The sequence below is a fragment of the Melospiza melodia genome, unplaced genomic scaffold (assembly GCF_035770615.1).
Source record: "Melospiza melodia melodia isolate bMelMel2 unplaced genomic scaffold, bMelMel2.pri scaffold_48, whole genome shotgun sequence".
Lineage (NCBI taxonomy): Eukaryota > Metazoa > Chordata > Aves > Passeriformes > Passerellidae > Melospiza > Melospiza melodia.
This window is the reverse complement of record NW_026948796.1, coordinates 4,072,254-4,095,396: the sequence shown is the minus strand read 5'-3', so window position 1 is coordinate 4,095,396 and position 23,143 is coordinate 4,072,254. Positions and strand designations below refer to the sequence as shown.

General features: G+C 51.9%; 1 pseudogene; it reads right to left on the bottom strand.

Moving 5' to 3' along the window:
* Positions 1-581: 581 nt before the first annotated feature.
* LOC134413699 (serine/threonine-protein kinase pim-1-like) overlaps positions 582-23,143 on the bottom strand; it is a 160,777-nt pseudogene continuing 138,215 nt past the window's right edge.

Sequence of the window (23,143 nt, the reverse complement as noted above, 5' to 3'; positions counted from 1 at the left end):
GCACATCCAGCCCTCAGCAGCTGCCCAGAGCCAAAAAGCAGCTGGGCAGCTTACTGAAGAATTCATTGCGTCTGCCCCAGCAAAGGGGGAACCTTTGGTGCCCAGCTGTGCCATGCCCAGATCTGGGAGCAACCCCCTGCCTGTAGACTCACCTGCAAATTGGACCCGGAGCCTGGCTTTGAAGAAGGTGCCAGAAGCCAAGTCCATCATCTTCAGCTGGCCAGGCCAAGGAAGAGATTATCATACTTGAGGTTGTCCTTGGTGTCTCCAGCACCAGCCCCATTTGCTTCTCCAGGGGCTCCGGGTCAGACCAGGCTGTCAGGGCTCTGCCTAGGGCCCCAGCCATCCATGAACAATACAAACAAAACCAGGGGGATGGTGGCCACCAGTGCTTGTCACACCGGGTCTCCAGCTCAGCTCCAGCCCAAGAGCTGCATGTTCCCTTCTGCTGACCCCTGCTCAGAGCTACAGGCAGGACAAAACCAGCCTGGTTTGCTTTGCCACTGATTGCCAAGAGATGTGTGGAGCTGGTACCTGCTAGGTCCCTGGATCCAACTGTGCACGTGGATTTCTTCAGTCTTCTAGGGCAGGGAAACACCCTTCACCCAAGGATGACAGAAAAGCTCTTCTAAGGATGGCCTGTCTGAGGGTTGCATGGACAAACACCTCTTAATAACATCTTGGCACTCTGGGGAGAGAAACCAGAAATCACCAGTCAGTTGGAGAAGTTGCCCTCCTGTTCCCATGCCCAGGTCATGCTGGGTGTGACCAGAGCTGGGCCTAAACTTCCCCATGGATGCTCTGTTTGGAGGACAGCAGGAGAGCAGGACATGTGCCTGCTCAGCAGCTGCCAGAGTGGTTTGCCCATGAGCCTGCTGCTGTCTCCCAGCACTGGTATTCCCCCTGTGCCCAGAGATGAGGATCCACCTCGAGAGAGCCATCGTGGGAACAAGATTCGCCCCCGGATGATCTCCTGGCGCCTCCTGAACGGGTGCTTCCCCATGATCAGGTGGCACAGCAGGAGGCGCAGGGACCAGATCATGGCTGCCTCGCCGTGGTAGCGTTGGTGCTGGATCCACTCTGGTGGGCTGTAGGACAGGGTTCCTGTGGAACACAGACACAGCTCAGCAGGGGGATGCTGCTGCTCCCAGAACCTGGCTCCAGCATCCCTGGGCATGTGGGGGCTGCCCCAGAGGCACACGGGGTGAGCGCTGCCCTCTCACCAGCACTTGGGACTTGTGCACAAACTCGTGGCTGGAAAAGAAGCCACTGGATTGGAAGAGGGCAGCACAATCCCTGGGAAAGCCCAACCATGACACACAAAGGAAAAACCCACCCAGTAGTGGAGAAAACCCACTCTCCTCCCCACCTGCATGGCCCCCAAAAATGTTAATAAGCCAAGGTGAACAAGGAGAGCGGAGCAGTCCAGCCCTTCCTCGCCTGCACACCAAACCATTCGGGGAATGGGGTCAGACCCCCCTCTCTGCTGCCCCCATGGGGGTTTGTGTCATGCTGGCTGCCCCAGCTCCAGCCTCAGCCCAGGGCACAGTGGGTGCTGAAGGCTGTCAGCAGGGCTGGGAGCTGGCCGCCCTCACACCTCACCCAAATCAACTCAGCTCTAGCATCAATCCCATCCCGGCTGCAATAGGGGGAAGCCCCAGTGCTGCACCCAGGCTGGGCCACGAGATGCCCAGGAGCACCCCCTGCGAGGGCTCACCTGCAAATTGGGTGTAGGCTGTGTCTTGGAGGAAGGCGCCACAGCCAAAGTCGATGAGTTTCAGCTGCCCGCTGGCCAGGTCGAGCAGGACATTCTCGGGCTTAATGTCACGGTGTAGGACCCCGCAGCTGGTGCAGTGCCGCACGGCCTCCAGCACCTGGCGGAACAGCCCCCGCGCCTCCTCCGGCAGGAACCCCCGCTCCGCCAGGAAACCCGAGAGCTCCTGGCACCGCTCCGGACGCTCCAGCACCAGCAGAAAGCTGTCGGGGAGCTCAAGCCACTCCAGGAGCTGAATGACACCGCCTCAGCCACAGGACACCTTGGCCAGCAGCACGATCTCCAGGGGTGCGCTGGTGCCGTCGGGCTGCGGGAGGAGCACGACGCCGTCAGTGGGGCCGAGGCCGTGCCGGGGCTCTGGGAGCCCTCAGCCAGCCCGGGATGCTCTGCATGCCCCGCTCAACCCACGCCCGCTCTCCCCGCAGGGCTCACGGCGGCTCCCACCATGCCGGGCGGCGAGGAGCCGGGGCCCGGCACGGCCCGGCTGCTGCCACTGGCTCCTCTCACTCACCAGCTCGCCCCTGTGCCGGATGCGATCCCTCGGCACGCGTTTGATGGCCACCTGCGAGCGAGGGAGAGCAGCGGGCTGAGCTCGCCGCCCGTCCCTCCGCGCCCCGACCTTCTCCTCCTCCTCCCTCCTCCTCCGCCCCCTCCGCCTGCGCCCGCCGCCGGCCCCGCCGCTCACCGGGGCGCCGTCCGAGAGCCGCGTGGCTGCGAAGACGCTGCCGAAGCCGCCGCGTCCCAGCAGCGATCCCAGCCGGTACCGCTCCTGCAGGGCTTCCTGCGCCTTCCCTGCGGGCGGGACGCGGCTGTCAGCGCTCGGCCCGGGGCCAGAAACGGCCCCCGAGCGCCCCTCACCCGCCCCGGGCCCGGCATCCCCACCCGCCCCGGGCCCCGGCGGCTCGGGGCCGGCGGCCGCGCTTCCGAGAGGCGGAGCTCAGGCCGGGGAAGCCGCTGCGGAGGCGGCGGGAGCGGCCGCGCCGCGTGTGTGCTCCGCGGGCCCCGGGAGAAGTCGGGGCCGTGGTCGGGACTGGACCCTGCGTCGGGTCCGGGGCCGGGCTCGGGCCAGGCGGAGCCGTGTGGATGTGCTGGTGGGTGACGAGGGTGGAGGTGTGCCTGAAGCCCATCCCGCAGTTGGGGCAGCAGAAGGGCCTCTCCTCTGTGTGAATTCGTTTATGTACAAGGAGGTGGGTGCTGGTGTGAAACCTCTTCTGACACTGGGGACACTCGTAGGGCCTCTCCCTGGTGTGGAACCTGTGGTGGACGACCAGATCGGACCTGTGGCTGAAACTCATCCCACATTCCAAGCACTCGTAGGGCTGTTCCCCAGTGTGGATCCTCTGGTGGCTGATCAGGTTGAATCTCTTCCCGAAGCTCTTCCCAAACTCCAAGCACTTGTAGGGCTTCTCCCCATCATGAAGCTGCTCCGGGGCAACCAGCTCTGAGCTCTGGCTGAAGCTCTGTCCACCTTCTTGGCACAGGGTGGGTCTTTCCTCCTCGGAGCACCCTGGGCTGGCTTTGGAGCCCATCCTCATAGGGGATTTCTGGGGATTTTCCTCCCCAGTGGAATTCTGCACTGTGGAGTCACTCAAAACAGCCTCTTCCACAAGGTTCTGCTGTGGGCATTTGTCCTCTCTGGTCTCCATCCTCAGCTTCTTCTCTGGGGGAGTGTCAGGATCCGTCCTAGTGGACAGATACCCTGATGGTTCGTAGGAATGATCTCAGGGTGCAAAAACCAACACAGTACAAGGGGGTTTGCAGTGATAATCAAAACAAATGCAATTTTATTAAAATAATCACAGCAAAAATGTGATAGAGGGATTAAGGGAGAGAAAAAGATAGAGAAAGAAAGAGAGAAAGAGAGAGAGAGAGAGAGATCGGAGATATAGCTACCAAGGCAGAGACAAAGTCTTTGGGTCCTTTGGTCCAGTCCAGTCGAGGTCCACCTGCTACGCTGGGGAGATCTCAAAGGCTCTAGCAAACTCAGAGGTTTTTATTACTGAAAATTGCGAGGGGGGGGAAACAGATACAATAGGGAACAGATGTAACAGGTAGTCTATGTTCTCAGCAGTAAATGAGAGACATTGTTTTCTTGCGCCAGTGGTCAAAATCTGTAGGCAAACATCTTGTTTCGGTCAGCTTGCCTCCCCCACACACCTCCCCGGGCTGGGGGTTTCAGTCCCAGTTCTTGGAAGGAGCAGAGGGGCCTTTTAGGAGTTTCATGTCTCAGTCCTTGGTGGAGAAGCTTCTCACATCTCCGTCTGTCTGTCACGGTGGTTGTAAAACAGGCGAAGGTCCACCCAAAACTCAGGAGAAGTCCAGCTAGGCCGAGAGGTGGGACAGCTTCCAAAGCTGCTATTGTTGCAAACGGGGCACAGTGCCGTCTTCTTAGCATACAGCAAACACACTTGTGAAAACAATAGCTTAACACTGAGCTTTCAGATCTCGGAGCCCGTGGTGTGTGACTTTTCTCCTTCAGAGCCAGATATAGACGGGGGGGGGGTCTTCTCTTCAGTGGTCTCTCAAGGACGATCGTGAGGCAGATGAGGGAAAATTCTGACAGACTCTCACACGACCCCGTGACTCACGATTGTCTTGAAGGGATCTTCATCAGCAGAGCTCTAGAATGTCGCTGATCAGTCTTGCCGTACGTTGGTAGTATACCCGGAAAAGCAGAGACAGTATGTCAGAGAGAAAAGAGAAAAGGAGGAAAAGAAAGGATAGGAAAAAGAAGGGGGAAAAGGGAGACAATCAACAAACATAATTAATATTGATTATCATAACAATTTTCACAAAGGATTAATTAATTAAAACAATATTCTTTTTATAACAATTTCAAAGAAATGGTTAAAACAATCACAAATAATCAAAAGCAAAGCAATAAAAAAATCACCATATAAGCATTAACCTTCAAATAATTTTCTAAAACAATTCACTAAAAATCAAAAGCAATTTTCACAAAATCATAAAAGAAAATCTGGATTACTCTAACACACATATGCTTAATTCATAATTGCTTTGTATCAAATGTCTTGTGGATTTCCACGGTGCAGGGGACATCAGCCAAATTGTGTGCAGCAACTATAGATATCAATCTTGTCAGCTGTTTCACCGTCTTCTAATTCGTAACTACTAGGATTGCTGAGAAAAATAAAACCAAACAGAATTAAAATCAAAAGGATTAAAAGGATAACAGTGGGATGACACACACTGTTAGGACACTCGTAACAGTAGGAGACCACCCAAAAAGAGTATCCTACCACCTGTGCTCAGCATCTTTCTTCACTCTTTGCATGACACGATGTATCTGTCTCATGGTATGATGAACAGTCACCAGGGTCTCCTGTCCACTTTCCTTGATCTTCTCCAGGATTTCAACCAAGTTCTGATGGAGCAGCAGCTGTCTTACCAAAGTGAGATTCAGCTCAATAGGAGTAGGCATCAGTTTGTGAATCAGTGTGTAGTTAGATTGCCATAGGTAGTGAGAAGTGACTGGAGCTTCACAAGAAAAAATCACATCCTGAAATCTTAGTAAAGTTACAAGCACAAAAATTTGAATGATTTTTAGTATCTACTATAACATTTTATATGAGGACAAAATCACAAATAATTCTAAAACATGCACATCTACTGTCTAAGTATATAAGAACTGTTTCAGAAGTCTCATTAGGACAAATCTCAAAGTGACAGATATTTTGCTCTATGTCTTAACAAATGTCTTGAGCTATGATTGGATTGCTTTCACAGATGAACTCTTATTGTTCTCAGGCAATACAAGATTCCAAATTACCAGTTTGCCATTTCTTATTAATTTGACGGGCCTATTCCCTACGTTCAGAAAGATAGAGAATGGCTCAGTCGTAATTCAGTTCTAATGCTATAACAGGGAAAATTAAATGCACTAAGGTATTGCATATGGTTAACACAAAAACTGTGGCTGTATTTAAAATGGGGTCACAGGTAAAAATTCAGTAGGTTTCACCAGGATTGGAATTCTCTTTCAAAGTCAGTGGCACTGTCCCAAATTATTTTCTAAATTTGAGTGGGAAAAGTGCCTTCTTCACCTTCTCTTATAATTGAAACAAAAACTGTCTGCATCTACAATTGTGTCTGGATACAGCTGAGAGCCAAAGAAACATTGTTTTGTGTAGCACAAAGTGCATCAATTATCAATTTGTGATCATTTAGATTTACCTTCTCCCAATTTGGTAATATATTTGATAGCAACCACTGGTGTGTTCACAAAAGCCAGTAAGAATTACTGCAGTGGTTGCTGTAATTTGATCAAATCTGTAATTGTGGCAGCCAATTGATTCAAGTTCAAGTAATTTACATGTTATTTATAATATCATCACCTGGTGTTACCGTAAAGGGAAGGGAAAACATTATTTCTGTTGTCCATCACTAGTGTTATCATGGTTTATCAGGTCTTCATGTCCCTCGGAGTTCTTCTGAAAAAGTAAACACAACAGACTGCCATGAAGAGGCAGAAAAAGTTAAAACAATGGAATTGTCTGAGAGGTTTTGAACAGCAGTGGTACTTCCCCTACAGCAGCAGAGGGTCCACCAAAAACAGGTTGTCCAGGGTAATGTGCTGAGTTCTTGAAATCATCTGGTCCCTGTAGTGAGGGAATTATGCTTGGAGCTGTTGGGCAAAAAGCAGTGATTTTGGAACACTCATTTACCCCCCATCTATAGTAAGAGGTGTGAGAAGTCCATTCAATCTTTTCACCTTCTGCCCAATCCTGCACACTTTTGACAGTAGAGTGAGAAACAATGTCAGACTGAATTTCCTGTGGGTTTAGGAAAATCCCAAACCATCCTTGCATTGCTTTAACAGTATTATCACTTGTAGTTCTTCTAAAAGCATCAGCCTGGAGCAACCCAAGTATAAACATAGCATAGGACTTGGTGTTAATACAGACAAGAAAGCAATTCTGTCCCTCGCTTTGGAAAATACACCAAACAGTTAACAGTTCCCCAGCCTGGGCATTGTGTTGTTCCTCTCTGTTAGCAGAAGCGGGGGAGAGAGGAGGGGTTGCTTTAGTCACAGTGGCAGGTTTATTTTGGCTGTTACCCAAGCTCCCAGTTTCTTGGATTGCCCAGTTCTCCTCCATCTCCCTGGGAGCCAAGCTAACCACAAACAACCCCCCTTCCCAGGTAGTGTACCTTTTCTCAGCATCTTTGAAACCACGGGAATAAAAACCAACAGACTTTGTCAGATCCTCAGAACCCCTCCGACAAATGTGTACTGAAGGCTGTGAGGAGGCAAATCCCCACTCCACCTGAAAGGGGTCTGTAAGATGGATAGGGTCCAGTGCCTGATGACCTGTCACTTCAAGAATCAGCAATTGCAATGTTTCCTTCTGAGAAGAAGTCCAATCCCATTTTATTCTTTTTCTCAGCAAGTTATAAAGGGGAAAAAAGGGTCATTCTGGTTACTAAGAAGTTTCTCTGGTCTTGCCATAGGAGACATAGCTACTAAGGCTTTCTGAAGGAAAATTGCTGTAGGTTTAAGTGTTCCTGGAAACCCTTGAGTTAAGGAGGTCATAATTTCAGGCTTTACAGGTGATTGGATTGGTGACTCAAAATCAGGAATTAATTTACTTTCACGAATCAATTGCAGGCAGCCGGATTTGTGAACGTTTTCCAGGAGTTTGTCGGGGGTACCAACCAAAGGGTCTCTCCTTTCCAAGGGGTTGAGCCCCTCTGCCCAATGAGCTGTGTGCTGAGTTAGGGACCATGGGATGCATCTGTCTCCTGTTGTTAGGAACACCCCATGTCCCCAGTACTCACCAGCTCCTTGTTCTGACAAAAGAATCTGGTTTCCCCCAGTGAGAGACACTTGACAAATGTGTTCTGTTTCAGATTTTTGGAGGAGAGGCCTGTACTGTTTTGTAAGTTTTGTTAATTCAGTAGCAGTGTAAGGGATTTCTTTAGTGGTTATGTGCAGGTCAAGATTTTCACTATTGATATAGTTGCATTCTGTTTTACTTAGAGGTTTTATGTTGTTACAGCAGTGCTTCCCGCAATTTTTCATCAGGGCTGATAATGTTTGAGAACAATTTTGATTAATGTCACGAGTTTCTTTCTCCTCTGTTTCTTTTGAGGAATCAGAGTTCTGTGAATTTTTAACATGTTCCTCTCTCAGAGCAGTCCGTAACAAGTTATTTACATTTCTTTCCTCATCCAATTGTTTTTGCAAAAGTTCAACAAGGTTTTGGAGGGAGTCAATGACAGCATTTTCCTCACTTTTTTTGCTTAAAGCAAGTTTCGATGTCTGCTGTGAGACAAGCTCCCAAGACTGAGCAGAGGATGGTTTTATTTGTGCCCAGTTTGAATTTTGATTCATGTTGCAAAGAAAATATTCTATCAATAATATTTTCTAAGTTAAACCAATTGCAGCTTGCCCATTCTTCTCCCCCGGGAGAAGGTGTGGCATTGTATTTAGCAAGCAGAGCATAAAATTCAGCTTTACCTTTTGCACTGAAGTTTTTAGTCATTTTGTGAGGGGATCAAAGCTACACCAGGGAGTTAACTTAAGTTACACAAATCACACAGCCTTTCCACTGTCCCCTTGCTTCCCTGGGTAGTTGAAGAGACAGAATCAGTCTGGGAGACTCTGTGAGGTTGCTTCAAATTTGTCTCTTCCTTCCCAGACAGTACAGATACGCACTCACATGAACACACACACACACAAATGTTTTCTTTGTGAGGGGACCAGAACCTAGAACAGGGGGAAAGCCACTCAGCCTTCGCTGGGCTGCCCCTCACTCCCCTGTGTAGGTGAAGGGACAATATCTGTCTAAAAGGTACGGCTTAATTTCCTCAGGTCTGTCCCTTCCTTTTTAGACAGTCCAGGTACTCAAATACAACAGTAACAGGTTCAAATTCAACTCAAATACAACAGTAACAGGTTCAGGTTCATTCAAATATAACAGTAACAGATTCAGATTCAACTCAAATACAACAGTAATAGCATCGGTATCAGGATCAGGATCAATATCAGTGTTGGTGTCAGTGCCAGTATCAGATCAGCTACAATAGTGACAGTGACAGTTACCCCTGTTTTGCACTGAGAGATCTTTTGTGACAATTCTGGAGACAGAGCACTCAATTTAGCATGGGATTTGCCTGCAAATCCCTCTGTCTACTGGAATCTTGTCCGTGACGCCAATTTAATGTCAGTGTCCGTCCTAGTGGACAGATGACCTGATGGTTCATAGGAATGATCTCAGAGTGCAAAACACCAACACGGTACAAGGGGGTTTGCAGTGATGATCAAATCAAATGCAGTTTTATTGAAATAACCACAGCAAAAATGCAATAGAGGGATTACGGGAGAGAAAAAGAGAGAGAAAGAGAGAGGGAGAGAGAGAGAGGGAGGGAGAGGGGATATAGCTACCAACGCAGAGACGAAGTCCTTTGGTCCAGTCCAGCCGAGGGTCCGCCTGCTACGCTGGGGAGATCTCAAAGGCTCTAGCTAACTCAGAGGCTTTTATTACTGAAAATTGTGGGGGGGGGAAACAGATACAATATGTAACAGGTAGTCCATGTTCTCAGCAGTAAATGAGCTTGATAGATTTAACAGGTAGTCTATGTTCTCAGCAGTAAATGAGAGCCATTGTATTCTCGGTCCAGTGGTCACAATCTGCAGGCAAACATCTCGCTTTGGTCAGCCTGCCTCCCCAGACACCTCCCCCGGGCTGGGGGTTTCAGTCCCAGTCCTTGGAAGGAGCAGAGGAGACTTTTTAGGAGTTTCATGTCTCAGTCCTTGATGGAAAAGCTTCTCACATCTCCATCTGTCTGTCATGGTGGTTGTAAAACAGGTGAGGGTCTTTGGTGGGAGACCACCTGGAACTCAGGAGAAGTCCAGCCAGGCCGAGAGGTGGAACAGCTTCCAAAGCTGCTATTGTTGCAAACGGGGCATGGTGCCCTCTTCTTAGCATACAGCAAACACACTTGTGAAAACAATAGCTTAACACTGAGCTTTCAGATCTCGGAGCCTGTGGCGTGTGACTTTTCTCCTTCAGAGCCAGATATAGACGGGGGATCTTCTCTTCAGTGGTCTCTCAAGGACGATCGTGAGGCAGATGAGGGAAAATTGGGACAGACTCTCACACATGGGGTGCCACAGTGTCACAATTGTTCCCTCAGCTCCCAGAGTCCTTGCAATGGAGCAATGGCCCCTTGATTCCATTGTCCCCAGGCTCTCCCAAGGGTCTCCTTGGTTCCGCAGTGGCACAATGGCCCCTTGGTTCCACAAGTCCCTGCAGGGTCACAGTGGCCTCTGTGGCTCCTCCAGGATGAAGACTGTCACTATGGACTCCTTGCTTCCGTCCAGCCCCACAGTGTCACAATGGCCCCTTGGCTCTTTGCTGCCATGTCGTACACAGTGTCACCACGATCCTCTTAGTGCCACCAGGCCCCGCAGTGTCCCAATGGCCTCTTGCTTCCCCAGGGTCCTGCAGTGTCACAATCATCAGAGAACCAACCATACTGGGAAAGACCTTAGAGAGCATCAAGTCCAACCTGGGACCCAACACCACCCTATCACCCAGACTATGGCACTCAGTGCCACATCCAGTCTTTCCTTAAACACTTCCAGGGACAGTGACTCACACATCTCTCTGGACAGCCCATTCCAGTGCCCAATCACTCTTTGTGAGGAGAATATTTCCTAATGTCCAGCCTAAACATTCCCTCATGCAGCTGAAGGCTGTGTTCTCTTGTCCTATCATTGTTCCCTGGGAAAAGAGTCTGACCCCCACCTGGCTGCACCCTCCTGTCAGGGGGTTGTAGAGAGTGATGAGGTCTCCCCTGAGCCTCCTCTTCTCCAGGATAAACAACCCCAGCTCCCTCAGCTGCTCCTCACATCACTTGTGCTCCAGACCCCTCACCAGCCTTATTGGCTCTCTCTGGACACGCTGCAGCCCCTCCATGTCCTTCCTAAACTGAGGGCCCAAAACTGGACACAGCACTCAAGTTGCTGCCCAACCAGTGATAAGCACAGGGGAAGAATCACTGCCCTGGTCCTGCTGGCCACACCATTCCTGATCCATAGGAGGGCTAGGGGTTGGATGAGGGAAATGATGGGGAGGGAGTGGGGACAAAGTGTTATTGATTGTCAGCCATAAAAGGTCTTTATCTTCATATCTGTTCAGACTGCATTAGAAAGTACTAGGGGTCACTATCAGCTGGACATTGCTGATAGCAGTCTATGAACAGGAAAGAATAATTGTCAAAACTATTTCCTCTGCTTTTTTTTTTTTTTAAATATAGCAGATTCACTTTGAATACACTTTTGAAATTTGTCTAATTATTCACAGAAGAATTTGAAGCTTCAATCATTCCCATTGGCTTTTCTTGTTTGATTTTTTTGAACTATTGATTCTGAGCCTTTTCCATTGAATTCCTGAACGAAACAGCTGAAGAAAGAAGAGACATCTGGAGTAATAAAGTTCATCAGCAACCTCCAAGTGTCTGAGGATCCATCCCCATCAGAGCAGCAATGGACAGAAATGGGCACAGCTTTGTGGCTGCCCCAGCTCTGGCATGGGCCCTGGGCCTGGAGCAGGAACAGCTCTTGATGGCCCCAAGGCCGGGGCTCTTGTGCTGCCCTGGGCAGATGGGATGGCAGCAGGGGCTGCAGAGCTCTCAGCACCTCAGACAGAAAGGAGCAGGGCAGCCAGGGAGCCTCCTTTGGCCTTGGCCAAGCACCTTCCCCCATGGCTGGGGCTGAGTCCTGTGGCAGCTGCAGCTGCTGCTGTGCCCTTGCCAGGGGCTGAGGCCATGGGGCAGTGGCCAGAGCAGCCTTGCCTGAGCAGAGCTGTGGGGCCAGAGCCAGCTGAGCTGGGCTGGGGTGAGGCTCTTGGTGCTGCCCAGAGCTCAGGGCAGCTGGCAGAGCTTGCAGGGAGCTGGGCTGGGCTCCGAGAGCCTGGCCCAGAAACCATCAGTGTCCATCTCAGCCTGGCTGAGCATGCAGGGGCAGGACTCAGGCCAGACCTTGTGGGGCAGGGCCAGCGCCTGTGCAAGGCATTTGCAAACAGGCAAGTGGCCGAGAGAGGAGGCTGCTCTGTGCCCTGGGTGGCATGGACAGAGCAGGGAGGGGGCCCAGGACATTTGTCAGCGCCAGCCTCTGTGCCCATGCCTTGGCAGCCCTGGCTGCTGAGCCCAGCTTTGGCCTGGGCTGAGTTTGGCTGTGGCCCACCTCCATCCTCCTGCAGGGCTCAGGGCCTGTTCCCAGCCATGGCCAGCCCTGGCTGCCTCTCTGCTGGCCCAGAGGCCGGCAGAGCCCAGGGCAGTGCTGCCTGTGCAGCCCCACAGGTGCCAGCGGCTCTGCAGGAGCTGGCAGAGGCTTCCCAGCAGGGAGGCCATGGGGCACAGAGCCCCAAGGCTGCTGTGGGCACCACGGCACAGGGGCCGTTCCCAGCCGCAATGCTCCTGGCCTGGGCTGGGCCTGCACAGGGGCTGGGCCACCATGGCTGTGCCAGCACAGGGCCACAAAGGGGCCACGCAGCCGCTGCCGGGGCTGACAGCAAGGCCAGGCACACACAAGCAATTGCTGAGCATGGCCTGTGCTGGCCAGGCCTGACTGTGCCAAAGGCAGAGCTCAGCTGCCCTTGGGGGCTGCAGCAACAGTCCAGAGCCCAAAGAGCCTCCATGGCTGTGCTGTGGACCAAGGCTGCAGGAGGGAAATGCAGGGCTGCTGCGGGATGGGGAGGGCATTGAATTCCAGCACACACCTCAGCTCTCTGATGATCCCGGCACCATGCTGGGCCCTGTTTCAGGCTGGAGCAGAGCAGATGTTGATGGGACAGGAGCCCTGTAGGGCTGTCAGGGACCTGCAGCTTGCAAGGTGCTCTGCTCTCCCTCAGGTGCTCTCAGAGAGATCCAATCCCAGCTGGGCACCTCAAGGCACAAGTGGAACTGCCTGTTCATGGGCACACAACTGATGTCTGCCTGGAAAGGGGCACAGGTTTTATTACGTGTTTATCTGATAATATACAAGCGAATCTTTATTATCTGGGTCATTTGAGTACTTTTAAGAAATAGCAATATTTTCCCACCAGGAACGGGAATTTCCTGGAAGTATACTGATGGCAGGAGAAGCAATACTGATCTTCCTCTCTACTTGTATAACCAATACTCATTCTATTATTTAATCTCCCTTTTCCATCCGGTGTTTCTACCTCTCCTGTTGAAATAGTCATGTCTGACTACATCTCTTCACTAGACCAGCTGGATCCATGTCCTTCCTGCTGCTCTCACATTTCTTCTTCCATATGCTCTCTGGCCATTCAAGTGCCTCTCAGCTGACTGGTTTCATGCTTTGAATCTCAAGGAGTGGCCAAATCTTTAAGAAGTTCAAATAAATATGAATTAAATATGTCGTTCTGGTTATATCTATCTCAGAATTACCTTTTTTTATGTCTTTGTCTTGAACTGTTTCTGTATAGAAATCCCTTCGGGAGTGTGGACATGTGAAATGCTGCTGGGACACGACAGGGAGCCGAGGGAAGAGCTGTGATGGTTATTAAACTCTTCAAATATTCCTGTTGTGTTTGTTGGCAAGAAATGTTTCTGTGCCTCTGAGTGTCACCAGTCCCTGAACCCAAAGGACACAAACCTGATGAGTAACTGTTCCCACTGCAGGGGTGCTTGGACTCAGGCTCTGCACAGGAGCTCTATATCCCCTTTCTCTCTTTTCCTCCCTCTGCCAATGGAGGGAGCTCCTGACTTCAGCTTGTGACTTGTGTGTGCAAAGAGCAAATCTGGGCAGAATCAGGGCAGGGAGGGTTTAGGGGGACCTTGGGATCTGTGCTGGGCACAGAAGGTGTTTTCCATTGATCTGAGACTGTCTGCTGTGGAAAGTGGATTTAATATCCAGCAGAGGAATGACTTTTGCATGTGACGGAGTTGTACCTTCCCTTGGCTTTGCTGGCTGTCAAGAAATGAACATCCCTCTGTGTCTTGGGCAGCTCCTTCTCCAAGGAAAGCTGGTGGGAGTTGGAGCCAAGGAGCTGAAAGCTGCAGGTGCAGCCGGGGCTGGAAGGAGCTCAGATTTGCACAAGGCTGCTCTGAGTGCCAGGGCTTGGATGGGGGAAATGGTGGGGTGGGGGTAGGGACAGAATCTGATTGATTGTCAGCCATGAAGGGTCTTGATTTTCATATCTATTCCAACTGCATGAGGAGGTACTTGGATTCAGTGTCAATTGGAGATTGCACACATAAATGAATTAACAGGAAAACCAAATTACCAGGACCTAAAAAGTATTTTCTGTCTTTTTAAATATCATGTATTCACTTTGAATACACTACTGAGATTTACTTAACTACAAATTATTTGAAAACTGAAATCAAATTATCCCCAGAGGCTTGGCTTGTTAAGGTGTTCCTAATGTTAATGAACCCTGGGACACTGAATTCCTGAACTAAAGAGCTGAAGGCTGAACAAGCCTCTGCAGCAGGAAAATTCAGCAGCAGCCTCCAAGTTGCTGAGGATGTCAGCAGCCCCCACTGAGGCCATCCCTGCCCAGAGACCGTGGGGGAATGGGCAGACAAGGAGAGCGTCCCTGGGGCTGGGGCAGCACAACTCAGAGGCAGCAGCGGTTCCAGCTGGGAAATGGAGTGTGGAATGTGGCTCGGAAAGCCTTGCCTGGGCTGTGCCAAGCAGGACAGACAAGCCCTGACTCCCATCCCACCAAACAACTCTCTCAAGGAGACATTTAAAAGGAAACTCTATTGTTTGTGTCCTCTGAGTTTTATGTGCTGAAGAAATAGCAACAAGAGACTCTAAAAAGTTCAGAGCAAAACAACCGTTATTGTCAACTTTAGAAAATCAGAGAAACTTTTGCAAATGTTTAATATGACATTAAATCAACAAAAAACACAGCTCAAAGCATTACCTTGTGCTATTCAACTTCATAAGCTCTAAGCCTTTTCAATTTTAAGTCACTCAAAATTTGGAAGAGGACATATATACGAGAAGTAGACACAGAAAGAGAGACAGACAGAAAAGATACAGAGAAGCATACACACAAACAAACACACAGAACTACCAACTCCTGAATTCCAGCAGTGCTCAGATGGAAATTCCAAGAGGAGGGAGGGTCAAGATGTGTGCTTGCCTTGTGGTCAGCCTTCAATATCCCTTGGTCTTCCTGGGCCCTTCCCCCAGGTGGGACTTGGGCTCATTTGATCCCTCAAGAGCTGGGCTTGGGCTGCAGAGGTGGCTGTGGAGCATTGCCTGTGCTGTGCCAGGGACTGGCAGACACTGCTGGGCTGGGATAGAGGCTCCGGGGGGATTGAGATTCCAGGGCAGAGCAGGGCTGGGGTTACAGGGCAGGGCAAGGCTGGACCTGTCCCTTCATTCCCAACACACAAAATTTTTCCAGCCAAAAATCTCCAGTCTTTCACAACAGGCAATGTTGGAGGTGGAAATCCCAATTCTGGCCATGGGCACCTGGCTAAGAAGGACAGTTCTTTTCCATAGGAAGGAAACCATGGAGCCCCAGTGTTTCAGCAGCTAATAAGAAGAGACCCCCAACATGCCAAGGTCAGTTGGATCAGTCAGGAAGTCAAAAGGAGGCCAAACCAGCCAGACCTATGGGGCCTAACAGTGTCACAACAGTGCCTTGATTCCATGGGGTCCAGCAGTGTCACAATGGTCCCACAGTGGTCCCTTGATAAGACCTGCGGTGTCACAATGGACCCTTGGGTGTATGGGGTCCAGCAGTGTCACAGTGGCCCCTACATTTGATAAGGCCCTGAAGTGTCACAATGGTCTCCGTGGCTCCCCAGGCCCCATAATGTCATGTGACTCCTCTGTTCCATGAGCCCTGAAATGTCACAAAGGCCTCTTGGTTTCACGAGGCCCCACAGTATCACAATGTTCCTCTTGGTTCTGTAGGTATCCCCATGGTCACAATGGTCTCTCTAGTTCCATGAGGCCTCACAGTGTCACAATGCTTTGCTTATTCCATGGTACCTTATAGCATCACAAGAGTCTCAATGATCCCATGAGTCCCCTCAGTATCACAATGGAGCTCTCAGTGCCATGGTGCCCCACAGTGTCACAATGGCCCCTTGGTTCCATGAGGCCTCACGGTGTGCCAATGGATCCTTGGTTTGATGGGGTCTCTCAGTGTCACAATGACCCCTGCATTCAATGGAGTCACACAGTGTGAGTACTGTTCCCTTGGTTCTATGGGGCCCAGCAATGTCACCGTGGTCTCCATGGTTCCATGAGGCCCCACAGTATCACAATGTTCCCTTGGTCTCACAGGGCCCCACAGTGTCACAATGCTCCCTTGGTTCCATGGGCCCTGTGCTCCTGCATTCCCCCCTCACCTTTTCAGGCTGCCCTGCCAGCTGACAAATGCTCCCTGGGGCTTGGCCTTGGCCAACAGCCCCTGGGCTCAGCTCCTCTGCAGCTCATCACAAACACTGTCTGCTCCAGGCACTGCTCCTGCCCAACCAGCTCCTGCTTTCTGTAGGAGCAGCCCTGGGAACTGTTCTTGTTCCCTCAGTGGCACAACATCCCATTTCTCACACTGCCAAAGAAAGCTGTTGATGCCAAGTACGGCCAGGATGAACCATTGCTGGGACTGAAGCCCCTCTCTTGGGGCCCTGCAAACAGCACTCCAAAAGGAGCCCTTGGAGCTCTCCTGGGCCAGTGACTCCCTCTGAGTGGGGCCTCTCCCAGCTGGGAACTCTCCTGTTTGCTGCACTCAGGGATCCCCAACAACCACAGAGCCTGGGCCGATACCCCCACTCCTCCAGGCTCAGCACTTCACCTACTGGGGAGATGCCAAAGGATCCACAGTGAGCATTTCCTGCCCTCAGGGGAATTACTCACAGGTGCCTTGCACCGACACTTTGTGTGCACACAGGAGTGCTTGTGCTGGGGAAATGTCGCAGAAATGCTGCTCTCGGAGGGGTCTGAGTGCCTTGGATAGCTGAGTCAGTCAGGCCTGTAGGTCAGGTTAAGTCACAAGGCCTAAGTGAAGATAAATGCTGCTAAGAGTTGTTCTTTTGCTAAGCTGTTACCTTTAATATAAGTTATCTGTTAAGCAAAATATTGTAAAGTGTTATTCCTGTGTTAAATTGCAAAGTCATAGGTTTAAGTTAGATTAAATGCTGTTACACTCCACTCTTTTGCTAAATTGTGAAGTTGAAAGTATCAGTTAAGGTTAAGGTATCAGTTAAGTCCTGTTAAGTTTGAGCTCTGTTAAGCTTTCAGGCCGTATTCCTTTTATCCCTGCCCTCACTGTCCTTGTGTCACACACAGACACACAGGGACAGTTCTCGGGTAATTTCTGGTTTGATTGCCTGGATTTGGTTTGGTTTTGTTGTTGCTTTGTTTCCTTGCTGTGCCTGAAGTGTCCAGTCAGGAGCAGAGTGACTCTTGCCAAGGAACTTTGTGCTGCTGTCCCTTAATATTAAATCTGGTTTTTACTGATCCCTTGCTGGGGATTTTTTCAGCACTCTCAAGGCCTCGTTTGTAACAGGGTGAAGGAGCCCTGGCACAGGCTCTGGCCCTGGGGGACACGGGGACGCTGCCAGGGGGTCCCTTTTCCCCTGTGCCACACCCAGGGCCCCGTCCCCCCGTCCCCGTGTCAGGCTCTGGGGTCGATCTCGTGGAACATCCTCTGGGGGAGGCTGCGGGGCCGGGGGCGGGGGCACCCGTGGGGACAGGGGACCCCACTGTGCACGAGCAGGGTTGGACTGCTCTGGGGGGAGCTGTGAGGGGGGCAGAGTGACCTCCTCAGTGACCTCACCCAGCCCCTGTGATATCACACTGCCCCTGTGATGTCACACAGCCCCTGTGATGCCACACAGCCCTCTGTGATGTCACATAGGCCCTGTGATATCACACAATCATCTCTGTGATGTCACACTACACCTGTGATGTCACACACCTATCTTTGTGATGTCACACTGCCCATGTGATGTCGCAATCTGTTCTGTGATATCACAGCCAGCTCTATGATGTTCCACAGCCACCAGGTGATGTCACAACCCACTCTCTGATGCCACAGAGCCACCCTCTATGTTGACAGGATCTGCTCTATGGCCTCACACCCTAATCTCTGATGGCACAGCCAGCTCTGTGATGTCACCACCCCCTCGTTGATGTCACAAAACCCTCAAGAACTCAGTTCTATTGAAACCCTGAAGTTTCTTGTATTTGAAGAAATTTCTGTCAGGGACACAACTGAGAAAGTGTCGCCAGCTTCCAGTAAGAACAGAACATTGGAGGAAGTGATGGCAGCTGGGGACAAGCAAGGGAAAGGTGTCTCTGGTGCTGAGCAAAGCTGGATGTGTTTCAGGAATGCAAAGGGCCAAGGCCTGAGCCCCAGCCCCTGGCCAGGCAGATCCTGTCCCTCCCTCCTTGCTCAGGGCTCTTCCCAGGATGGGCACTGGCATGTGGGGATGTGCAATCCCAAGGGCAGGAGCATGGGGCGGCCCCTGCCAGGCTGCTGAGCAGGGACAAGGAGGCAATGAGGCCCCAGCCCTGCAAGGGTCACTTGTCCCCTCGTGGCCTCAGGCCCAGGCCCAGCAGCCATGGCCAAAGTGCTGCCCAAGTTGGCTCTGCCAGGGCTGTCTTGCAGCTGCTGCCCATCCCTGTGCCCTGTGCAGCCCAGGCTGTCCCACGGTGTCCCTGCCCTGCGCCTCTGTCCCTGCAGGCTGTCGGCATCCCCCAGGTGCCCCACCTGTCTGGGCCCTTCCTATGCTGACAGCTCTGCCTCCTGCCTGCCTCTGCCTGCCTACGCAAAGCCTTGGGCTGACCCAGACTCCTTCTGCGGGACCTGCTGTACCACAGCCCTGCCCTGGCAGGGAAATTCCTTTCTCCTGGTGTGCACTCTGGGCCTCCCCAGCTGCCCTTGGTGCCATTGTTTCCTTCTCATGCTTATATCCTCAATGAAAAAAGCTCCGGCATCTGTGGAACCACCCTTCAACCCCTCCCAGGCTATTCCTGTTCTGTCCTCAGTCTCCACTCCTCAGCCTCTCTCTGATACTTATGTGATGAGGCCTCTAAACCCCATCTGAGGAGATTTTTGTGTCTTCTCCAAGGTCTGTGAAAATGGAAAAATAGTGGTCAAATTTATTTTCTCCCACATCTTGCCAAGACAGAAAAAGGGTCAATATCTTTAAACTGAATACGGGTGGAGTTACATTTGTAAGAAGGAGGAAATATTTTACAGTTATGAGAAAGGCACAAAAGTGCAAGTGCAGTTCCAGAGAAGTGGATGCCCAATCCCAGGAATACTCCAAGATCAGGACTTTTGTGCAACCTGACGCAGTGAAACCTTCTCATCCCCAAGGACGGAATTCCCATTCTCTGTGTTCTCTGATGTGCTGGGTGCCCTCACAACACTCCTGGCCAGAATGTCTGCTGAGAGGAGCCAGGCTGCTGCAGGGGCAGTGACCTCACAGCCGTCACCATGGCAGCCCTGTCCCCTGGGCCTGGCTCTCCCCTTTACTCTGCCCCTGCCTTGGCTCTGCTGGCATGAAGAGTTTTGTCATTAATATCTTGTCCCCGAGGTGCTGGGGCCAATGGCTTCCCATTCAGGCTCCTGGAGCAGAAGTGGCTTTTCAGAGCCCAGCCAGGAATGAGCCCTGAGGCAGCAGCTCTGCAGTGGTGGCCACCAGGCCGGGCTGCCAAGGGAGGCTTCTGGCCATGGCCTGCAAGCAGCTGCTGCTGCCAACGTGCCTTTGGTGCCTCAGGCTCTCCCTGGCACAGCTCCCAGCATGGCACTCTGCCCTTGTGCCCGAGCCCTTCCCTGTGCTGGGGCTGGCCTGGGGCTTTTCCTGCAGTGGGACCTGCCCTGCTCATGGCACAGGAAAGGCAGTTCCTGCTGGGGCAGGAGCCTCTGCCTGCAATGGGCTCCAGCAACTCCAGCAAGGCCCTGCTGACCTCAAAATTGCTTCATAGAACATTATATTCTAATAATTGTTATAGCACCTGTACTGTGGAGTAAATAACTCTGGTTAAGATCTTCCTGTAAAATCATGATCACAATCAATCAGAGCAGTATTTCTATAAATGTATCTGGTATTCTATCATTAATCCTGTGGGACAAATTGGGTTAAAGTTCAATTCTACCTGTCCAATCTTTTACACCTTTGACAAAGTCTGGGGCTGGGATTGGATCCAGCCACTCCCATTCTCCTCTCTTAGAAGGAATTGTAGAAGTTGAGGGATCCTGCAGGGGTTTGAGGATCCATGGTGACTGTTCAGTGTCATTTCTCCACCTCATAATTTAGCAGGAGTTTTTCCAATAAAGAAATAAAGCTTTTGCCTGAAGCTCCCACTGTGCCCATGACAGGAACCCCTGTGAGTGTCTGGGACATCCCAGCTGTTTGGTAGCCTGGGGACTCCTGGGATGTCACTGTGGAGCCCCCCATGAGTGGCTGTGACAGATTGGTGCTTTTCCAGCCCAAGGTCCCCTGGGATGTCACCATGGAATGGCTATGACTGCCTCTGGCCACAGGGCTCTTTACCATCCCCAGAAAGCCCTGGGAGGTGTCCATGGAGCCCCTGTCTCTGCCTGTGACATTCCAGCTCTGGAACATCCTGGAGACTCCTGGAAAGTCCCCATGGAGCCCCTCTGAGGGCCTGTGACAAATCTGATCCTTAGCAGGCAACCATCACCAGGATCCTGTTGCTATGGTCAGTACCATGGCACCCATCACGTGCCCCCTGTTGCTATGGTCAGTTTCCATGGCAACCATCACGTGCTCCCTGTTGCTATGGTCAGTTTCCATGGCAACCATCACCAGGCCCCTGTTGCTATGGTCAGTTTCCATGGCAGTTCCATGGAGACCCCATGCTGGGGGGGGGGTGGTTGCCATGGACACCAGCTCAGGCCTGCAGCCAGAGCCCGTTGCCATGGCAACCATTGGCAGCCCCATCCCCAGGCTCATGGGATCCCAGAACCACAGAATTGGCTGAGCTGGGAGGGACCCATCAGGATCCTCCAGTCCAACTGCTGGCCCTGCACAGGACACCCCAACAATGCCAGCCTGGGCCTGGCAGCGCTGTCCAAACGCTGCTGGAGCTCAGAGAGCCCTGGAGCTGGGACCCTTCCCTGGGGAGCCTGGGCAGGGCCCCAGCAGCCTCTGGCCAAAAACCTTTTCTTGACATCCAACCTGAGCCTGCCCGGACTCAGCTGCAACCGTTCCCTTCACTCCTCTCCCTGGGCACCAGAGGGAAGAGGTTCCCACAGCCCCAGCCAGGGACCCGCTCCCAAGGCTGTTGCCATGGCCACCAGGGCTGGGACCAGCTGGGATGCTCGGTTTCCACGGGCCAGGATTTAGGAATGGGATTCCCCAATTTCCTGCTTTTGCTAAAACTGCACTGCCCTCACTGCCCTCCCGCCTCCCATGGAAAGCACAAAAGGCAAAGATCCCGGGCTGGGATAAGAATAATTCATTGGGAACAGCAACAAGATAAGGAAGAGGCAGAACAGAAACAATATTGCTAACAGAAGGGATAAATGAAACTGTTTACAGGGAAAACTACAACATAGCCGCCTGCCTCTTCCCAGAAACATATATCCCCCACCTGGAAAGGACACCCTTCTCCTGAGGGAGACAGTTACTTTCCTGCCCCTGGCAGTGACCTGAGGTGGGAGTGAATGTAATGACATGCCAATGGCCAGACCCTCATGTTCGTCAGTTCCACACCATGTCATTGACAGGGGAAGGAATAGGGAATAGGTGTCTTCCCAGCATGGATCACAGGGAACATGGGTCACCCAAGCTCTTCCCAACACAGTTTTCTCATGGGGGATGAAGCTCCTCCTGCAGCTGGGGCATTTCCAGCTTCCCTTACTGGTGCCTGGTCAAGTCAGAGCTGCTGGTGAACCTCTTCCCACATGTGGCGCACTGGTAGGGCCTCTCCCCAGTGTGGGTGTGTAGGTGGGTGACAAGGTGGGAGTTTTGCTTGAGACCCTTCCCGCAGCTGGGGCAGCAGAAGGGCCTCTCATCTGTGTGAATCCGCTCATCCAGGAGGAGATTGGAGCTGCTCTGAAACCTCTTCCCACAGGTGGGGCACTCATAGGGCCTCTCCCCACTGTGGATGCACTGGTGCCTGATGAGGTTGGAGTTGTGCTTGAAGCCCTTCCCACACTCAGGGCAGCGGAAGGGCTTCTCCTCTGTGTGAATCTGCTGGTGCTGGAGGAGATTCCAGCTGGTGTGAAACCTCTTCTGACACAGGACACTCATAGGGCCTCTCCCCAGTGTGGATGCATTGGTGCCTGATGAGGGCGGATCTGTAGCTGAAGCCCTTCCCACACTCCTCACACTCATAGGGCCATTCACCAGTGTGGATCATGTGATGACAAATCAGGGTGCTGCTCTGCCTGAAGCTCTTCCCACACTCCCAGTACTTGTGGGGCTTCTCCCTATCATGAAGCTGCTCATGGACCACCAGCTCCGAGCTCTGGCTGAAGCTCTGCCCACCTTCCTGGCTCAGGCTGGGTCTTTCCTACTCAGAGCACCCTGGGCTGGGTTTGCAGCCCATCCTTGTGTGGAATTGCTGGGGCTTTTCCTCCCTATAGGATTCCTCTGCCCTGGAGTCACTCATAACAGCTTCTTCCAGGAGGTTCTGCTGTGGGGATTTGTCCTTCCTGGTCTCCATCCTCATCTCTTTGTCTGGGGGCAGAAGGACAAGGAGAGGATGGGATTTGCCTCTGTGCCAGAGGGAAGGGGAAGGAGATCCCCCCACTGCATCCCTGCTGGCAGGACAGCATTGGCAGCAGGGTTGTGCTGCAGCCAGGGGCCGTGCTGGGCTAGGAGATGGAGCAGGAGAGAGGGGAAAGGGGCACTGACTTCCTCTTCACCTGCCTGGGTATCCCGGGGCATCTTCCTCTTCCTCGCAGCCTCCTTCTCCATCTGACAAAGGTTTCGGGATGGGAAATCCTGTTTTGGGAGAATAACAAGGGATGAGCACTTTGAGTTTTTTTCTGGTTTGAAGGCAAACCTGGGAGACAGTCTAAGCTAGAATTACAATTTAATAAGAAAATGAAGATCAAGGCAATGATACAGAAAGACTGCCTTAAACTGACACAGTCAGGATATAACCTGACACCTTGTTGGTCAGGGTGGTTGCAGCAGTCCCATTAAATGGTGGCTGCAGTCCTGTTGGAGTGACGAAGGTGATTCTGTCAAAACAGTGATCCTGTAGAAGGGTCTGGTCTTCCTCTGAAGGTCCCCTGGTGGTTCTGGAGCTCTTGTCTTCTGGGAATCCAGTAGGCAAGCTGCTTCTGGTGTTGCCAGCCTCAGCTTATATCCAGGTAGGAATGCTTGGATCCTCCCACTGGGCCGAGCATCCCACAATGGGAAGATGGAATTTTATCA